The sequence below is a fragment of the Panthera leo genome, chromosome D3 (genome assembly GCF_018350215.1).
Source record: "Panthera leo isolate Ple1 chromosome D3, P.leo_Ple1_pat1.1, whole genome shotgun sequence".
Classification (NCBI taxonomy): domain Eukaryota; kingdom Metazoa; phylum Chordata; class Mammalia; order Carnivora; family Felidae; genus Panthera; species Panthera leo.
Window position 1 is genome coordinate 62,537,883 of NC_056690.1, and position 7,308 is coordinate 62,545,190.

The 7,308-nt window shown below is 33.7% G+C and overlaps 1 long non-coding RNA gene across 1 annotated transcript in view; it reads left to right on the forward strand.

The window, feature by feature from the left end:
• LOC122203485 overlaps positions 1–6,660 on the forward strand; it is a 31,624-nt gene extending 24,964 nt beyond the window's left edge. The window contains exon 2 of the long non-coding RNA XR_006195199.1: positions 5,147–6,660. This is a non-coding gene — a long non-coding RNA (uncharacterized LOC122203485). The remainder of the gene's footprint in view (positions 1–5,146) is intronic.
• The last annotated feature ends 648 nt before the right edge of the window (positions 6,661–7,308 follow it).

Below are 7,308 nucleotides of genomic sequence, written 5' to 3' on the forward strand. Positions count from 1 at the left end.
TGATGAAAAGAGGGAAAAATGAAGTGGAAATATTTGTGTACTTTATCTCTGAAATTTAAAAAAGCAAAATAATGTTTGGATGTTTTGATATGGGGTAGCATAAAGATGAGTCCCAAGCTGCAAAAAGAAATCTTAAGGGACATCATACCTAATTGAAGAAATAACTAACCCAAGTGGACAAAAACAATAAAATATATAGTTTATATTTACATGTTTTAAATAATAAAAAAATATGCAACACAGTCCTAAGCCAGTCAATTCTTATTAACTGTGCTGTTCTCTTACCACAAACTTCCCATTAGATTGCCAAGTCTGTCATGAGCCAGACGGCAGGACACAAGTGGAACAAGCAGGAAAAAAACAGGACTCTTTTTCCTCACCAGGAAATATGAGTTTATTAAGATCCTTTGATTCATTTTCCACATGTCTTGTCTTTCCAAGCAAAACTCCATATACTCACATATACTCATCAGGGAGGAAATATATTCTAATTAAAAGTAGACAGCAGTAAGAGTCAGAGTCCATAGTAATAGTCTCATTCCCCATCTGTTAGAAATTGAGAAAAACATGTAAATGGCCTCTATTCACTGGCTGAAATGAGAATCAAATGTGAATGTGAGAGGTGCTTGGGTGGCTCACTCAGCTAAGCATCTGACTTCAGCTCAGGTCATGATCTCATGTGGTTCATGAGTTCGAGCCCCGCATTGGGCTCTGTGCTGACAGTTCAGAGCCTGGAGCCTGCTTCAGATTCTGTATCTCCCTCTCTCTTTGCCCCTCCCCCACTCATGCTCTGTCTCTCCCTCAAAAATAAATATTAAAAAAAAAATTTTTAATGTGAATGTGAAAGAATTTTGCAAAACTAAAAAAGGTTCAATGAATGTAAGGTAAGATACTATAAATATTAAATATTTTTCTTTTTGGTTTTTTTTGCAAACCTAGAAGGAACAGAGAATAAAATAACATGCTTCTCTTACCCTCTCCCTCCTCCACTTCCTTTAGAAGTTTGAAAAGTAGTAATTAAAACTTCAGATAAATCCCAAAGTTTTCTCATCCATAATGTCTTCATTGTTTCCTGGCTCTTTGAATGTCAATGAGTATATACCTCAAAATTACTCCTGTCAATTATGAAGGTCCTTATCTTGGCATTGATTTTTACATGCACAGATCAATAGCAGGATATGGCCCAATAATTAATATTGGGAAACTGAATTGCTTTTTTTCCCAGGCATTTAGCTTTAGCCACAGAAGTATTTCTCTTTTACTGTGTTTTTATACATATACCATTTTGTTTATGTTTCTACAACAAATTCTCCCACATAATAATATTAATTATTTTTAACTCTCATCAAACAAGAATTTGGTACCTGCTGCATGTTTTTAAATAAGGCTGATGACTGAGTAGTTATATACAAATGTCCCATGCACAAATATTTTAAATATAGATTAAATTCTTTAGTCCATACTTTTCCCATACAGTCTTCCCCATGTATTCTACAAACTGTTACAATTTCAATTTAAGTCTGTTTTTTGTTTGTTTGTTTGTTTGTTTGTTTTTTCAATGAACATTACTGTGTGCCCAGCATTGTGTGAGACACTGGGGAAACAAAAATAAACAAGACATTGCCCCCTTAAAAACTTCACAATCCATTAAGTGGAAAAAGACATCATAATGAACACTGTGATCTGTAGGACAAAAGACATAAGCAGAACATGCAGTAGTTGGAGGTGCTCTTTCAGCATGTGATGTAGCTGACTCATACTGACTCGAGATAGTTGTACACCTCTTTTCCCAACTGAATTCAGTGACACATTGGGATTTCAAAATCAACTATACTGAGAATATTTACACCATGGGAAGAGGCAAATGCACAAATCAGAACTCCCACCCTTTCCCCACCCCAGACAATCATTTGTTAAACATTTACTCACACCACTGTCTTTAACCCTTCCTGCGAGATTATGGAACGGCAAGGGCTGAACCAGAGAAGCTGACCTGCAAATCCCTTTATTATCCTAGGCAACATAACACAAGTGAAAAAAAGGCTTTTATAAACTGTACTTGTGTTTTTGCATAATCATTTAACAATTTCAGTACAGGGTCAATTGTTTGGAACAACAGAACTGTGTTAACTTTTAATTCTTTGGACAGTTGATCAAACTGGCCAAGAAGTAGTGTGAACTGGCCCTTTAAGTGAACAAATAAATACAAAAAGTACTTATTAACCAGGTAATTTTTGTCATTGAATTAATTTCTATTACAACATTTTTGAAAGATGAGAATAATATCTCCTAGTGCTTTTAAGGTTTTATGCTATCATAGAAGTTTAAAGTATAGAGGGAATTGTCACAAAATAAACCTTACTGATATCACTTTGTCTTTGAATTGGCATGGTCAGGTAGTTAAATAACTGACTGTTCAAATTCAGATGAAGTTCCCATTAGGACAGAAAATCAAATACAGGTCAATATATGATAAACCTCTGAGTTCACCCTAGGTCAAAAGTCACAAGAGTTTCATGTGCATCCTAACAACTAGAATGAAAAGATTTACCGTAGAGATCTGGTTCTCCCTCCTCAGGGAGCTTCAGCCTGTGAAGTTATCCAGGCCACCTAGTTCATCTTATTTTTTTATTAAAATAGAACAAAAGTTCAGTAGAGAAAATCTCAAAAAGATAGATCAAAGACATTAATAAAAGTATAAGCCCGCCATTCACAGATAATCCCTATTAAATATAATCCCATTCATGTGTGTATTTATATACACATACATATACAAATTTATTGTATACACAGATAACAGAGTTAGATTTGAAATTGCTTTGGTATACTGTGTATATATTTCTGTGTTATTACATACCATTGTTACACAATTTAAATGCCAACAATGTATTTCTTTATGTAGATTCACCATTATCTAGTTAAATAATTCTTTATATTGAAAATATAAGTTGTTTCCTGTTTTTTCCTATAAATAATACAGTAATAATCATCCATGAAGGTAATCCTCACAAATGCATTTGTAATTAATTCCTTAAAATAAATCCTTTAAGATTGTAGTTTGGGATCAAAGATTTAAAAAAAAATCTAGGAGTTCTGAAATATTACCAAATTGTTCTTCCACAGATGATGTACCAATTTTTACTTTTACCACAACGTATTAAAGTAACATTTCTCTATATTCCTCATCAAAACTACATCCCCCCCCCACCCCGGTGATGATTAAAAAATCCTATTCATTTAGGTCCTTTGAACATAATTAAGTTAAACAAGTTTTTATAAGTTCATAAATTCCTAAGTTTATCAGTCACTTGAACTTCTTTGTGAATTTCCCACCCATGATGTCCTTTGCCCAATTTTTTTTTTTTTGAGAAAATACAAGCTTTTAATGTAGTGAGTACAGGAATTATTTTGTCTCAATGTTATAAATATTTTCTCAGTGTCACATGCTAATGAATTTCAGGGTCAATATTTCTTCAATGTTACTTTCCTTATGACATTTACCTATTGTAAAACAAATCCATTTGCTCTATCACCTACAGAATAACTCACTTCCTCAACTTACAAATGTTATTAACAATAATGACAATAGTGATGATTATAATAATAACATATTTGTAAAATGGAGTGTTTAGTGTATTTATAAAGTGCATGTATGAAGTACAGGTATATATAAAGCACTTAGCAGTACTGTGTTCCCTGTATAAATTGCTATATATTTAGGAGTCATCCAAAACCAAATTTTATCATACTTAAGAAAAAATTAAAATTATCTCACAATATTAATGCATGTTACAGATGAAGAAATTGAGACACAGAAAAACTGTATGACATGGTCTAATCACAGAAAATCATTAAAAATAATTTCTTCTGGCTCTAATCCAACATTTTATTATCCTATAACAAAACAGTCTACCAACTGGACCAATCTGTATTTCCAGTAGTATTTCTAATTTCTTCCAGTAAACAAGCCTGATCTCCCATCAGTATGCCTAACATTCAAAGGCCACTTTCATTTCTAGCAACCTGAACTTGTTCAGACAACAGCCAACATAGCAGCCACACCCTTTCACTACCTCTGCACGAATACATATACCATTTTTCAAGACCATCTCAAGTTCAACTGCTTTCATAAAATTTTCCCTTATTTCTTGGCTCCAGAATGACTTAGAACTTCTTTTCATTTCTATTCCATGTGAAGTTAATAACAGTAATAGCTAACATGCATTGACCATTTTCAAAGAAGCAACGGAAGCACATCACATATCAAACGGTATTTTAGGCTCTGTGTGTTCATCAGCATAAATTTCTGTTCCCCATTAGCTTGCGGGGATGTATCTTAACTCATTTACATTTCTCTCAGAAGCAAGCACAGTATTGTACACACCCCCAGACACCTTATAAATGCTCATTGAGCAAACACGGTCTATGCTGTTACCAGATTATTCATTTAGCAGTTTTACCTGCATAAATGGCATACACGTTACGTGAATCAGTTAATGATTATAATGTGTCTTAGGTAGTAATAGTTAAGAATCCTTTGTTAACTACTATTACCTTATTACCAAAGATTAGATTTAACTACATTTAAGATTGGGACAATTTAGTTATATGACTAGAATCAATTGTGTCCACCTCTGCTCTTGCTAGAACTACACTATGAAAATTGATCACTATAAGCAATTGTTTGCTCACATTTGTTTTTGTGACTCATGAGCAAGATATTTCCCTTAGCTGATGATAACACATCATAACTGCCCCAGATATGTTGTTCAAAGGAAGTTATATCAGTTTAAGTTCCCACAGAGGATACGCTAATCATATAAATAAATTATACATCGGTACAGGAAATTGCATTATAGCAAATTGGACAAATTGAGTTTAAGAGAAGAAAACATAATTGTGTAATTTTAGTAAGGAATAAATATTGACCAAAATGCACATTTTTACAAGGAATGTTATCTCTGATCAGCAACAAACATGTTTCTTGATCAATATTTGTAGTTTGATTCATTTCCTGCCATACAGAACTTGATGGGCTCGTCAATATACACAAAGGTAAAAAAAAAGAGAGAGAGAAGGTTGTTTTTAAAATAAGCTTTTCTAAAAGTTCCTTTTTTTTCTTTCATGTTTCCTAAATGCACAATAGTGCAGCAGAAAGTGAGATCTGTTGAAAAAGAAGAATTTCCTTGAGACATGGTGAGGCACGAGAAAGTCTTCCCAGATTTTGAATCTTGATGAAGGATATTTTGGACTAAGAAAATAACATGGGAATAAGACTGAAAAGTACATAATCCTGTTATGAAATGGTGATGAGCCTGGTAAATTACTGATCTAAGAGTTATAGTAGGAAGTGACACCGGAGGAGGGGGTCATGTTTTTCAGAGCCTCAAATGCAATACCCTGTTGATAAAACCTGACTTTTCATGAATTGTAAAGCAAAAACAAAAAATAAAATAGTGAGCAGAGGATCACTGATATCACAACAAGCTGTGTGTCTATAGATTTGTTTTGCCTGCAAATGTGAAAAGTGCAGTATAGGCAGGCAATAGGCCAAAGGACAGCAAAAGAATTAAAATTACAGACATCTGGACCAGTATCTTTGCAAAGCACACTGATTTTCAGTGATCTTTTCAGAATTCAGAATTTCAGTGTTGAAGATGAACATGATGACAAAATGCAAACCTAATTGAAAAGTAACAACCATCAGAAGCTGTCTCCAAGCACTGAATCAGGCATCCACTGAAGGTCCTATCATCTCCACCCCTGAGCCAAGATTAGAGTTGCTTTGATAGTAGAGATTATGTGATCAATGCAATGTCTCTTTAAGAATGGGCCTCAGGACCAACTAATCGGGATTCAAGGAGAGACTGACCACTATTGCCACCAACACTCATGTGGTGACCTCTGGATCCCACAAGTACAGACATTTCTGCACACAACAAGGGGCAAGAGTGGAGACACACTCAGGGTCAGACTGTAAAAAAAACATATCAATTCCTATAGGGATACACAAGTCAACACCAGCAGAGACTATACAAAGAAGAAAAAAGAATTATATAGGAACATTTTTTTAAATAGTCTCGATACATCAAACTCAAGTGAGGTGGTCTCTGAGCATAAGTGATGAACCCTGGCAGCAGAGAAATTTCACTAAGTGAGCAGTGGATTGAAGACTGACAAAGCGGTGAGAGAGTTCTGTAACATCAGTTTGCATATAACTGAGTATGAACGCAAACCTGATTTGACCAGCTGAAGAACTACTCACTAGACAGGACACTATTTTCTGCAGCAACATAACATGTCTTTCATGATAGGATTATTGAAAATATCAGATTGTAGGTGCCCAATAGGGCAGCCCTAAGAGACAGATGTGAGAGGAAAGAATGAAAAGAAAAAGAAGACCTGTAAGGCATTTACTTGGGGATTCTTTGCACGTAAATATTTTCAAAATGAATGTTCTCTCTATTGAGATGTGTTGGATTTTCAGATTATAAAAGCAATTATAGTATTAAAAAATTTTCAAAACAAAAAATTATGAAGATAACTGAGAAAATGGCCTATGAATCCATCACCTAGAAATATTCATGGTTAACATTTTGAGATGTTTACTTCCATTCTTTTAATAATACAAATATCTACAATCTCTAGCAGATTTGGAAACAAGATGCTGTGTGTCTATTTTTGTTCATTTAACAATATGGTATTCTCCTACATCATTTAATAAACTTTGAAATGTGAAAATAAAAATACAGTTATATCTAGGTTCACCAGTTTTAACAAATGTACCACTCTGGTGGGGATGCTGATAGGGGAAAGGTTACAGCATGCATTGTAGGGACAAGTATATACGAAAAATCTGTGTATCTTTCCCTCACTTTTGTTGTTAACTGCTCTAAAAAAATAAAGTTTTAATATTAAAAAATTAATACAAAAGTGGAAAGAAATTTTCCCTTCTAAATATCAAGACACGGTCTCTATGGTAATTAAAACATTGTTATAGTATCAAATATATAGCATAGTTGAAAAAAAATAGACCCATGCCTATTTGGAAACGATTTATGACACAGTGGACATTATAAATCAATGGGAAAGGATAACTATTTAATGCCTTTTCTAGGAATATTAGTATCCAAGTGAAATCAAATCCCTACCTTACAGTATACATAAAAAATGAATTCCAGATGTGTTAAATATGTATATATAAGTGGCAAAACTATAAATCTTAGAAGATTATACAAGAAATTACCTGTGTTACTTCTAGGTAGGAAATAAGTTCTTAAACAAGATGCCAAAAGCAAAGCCACAAAG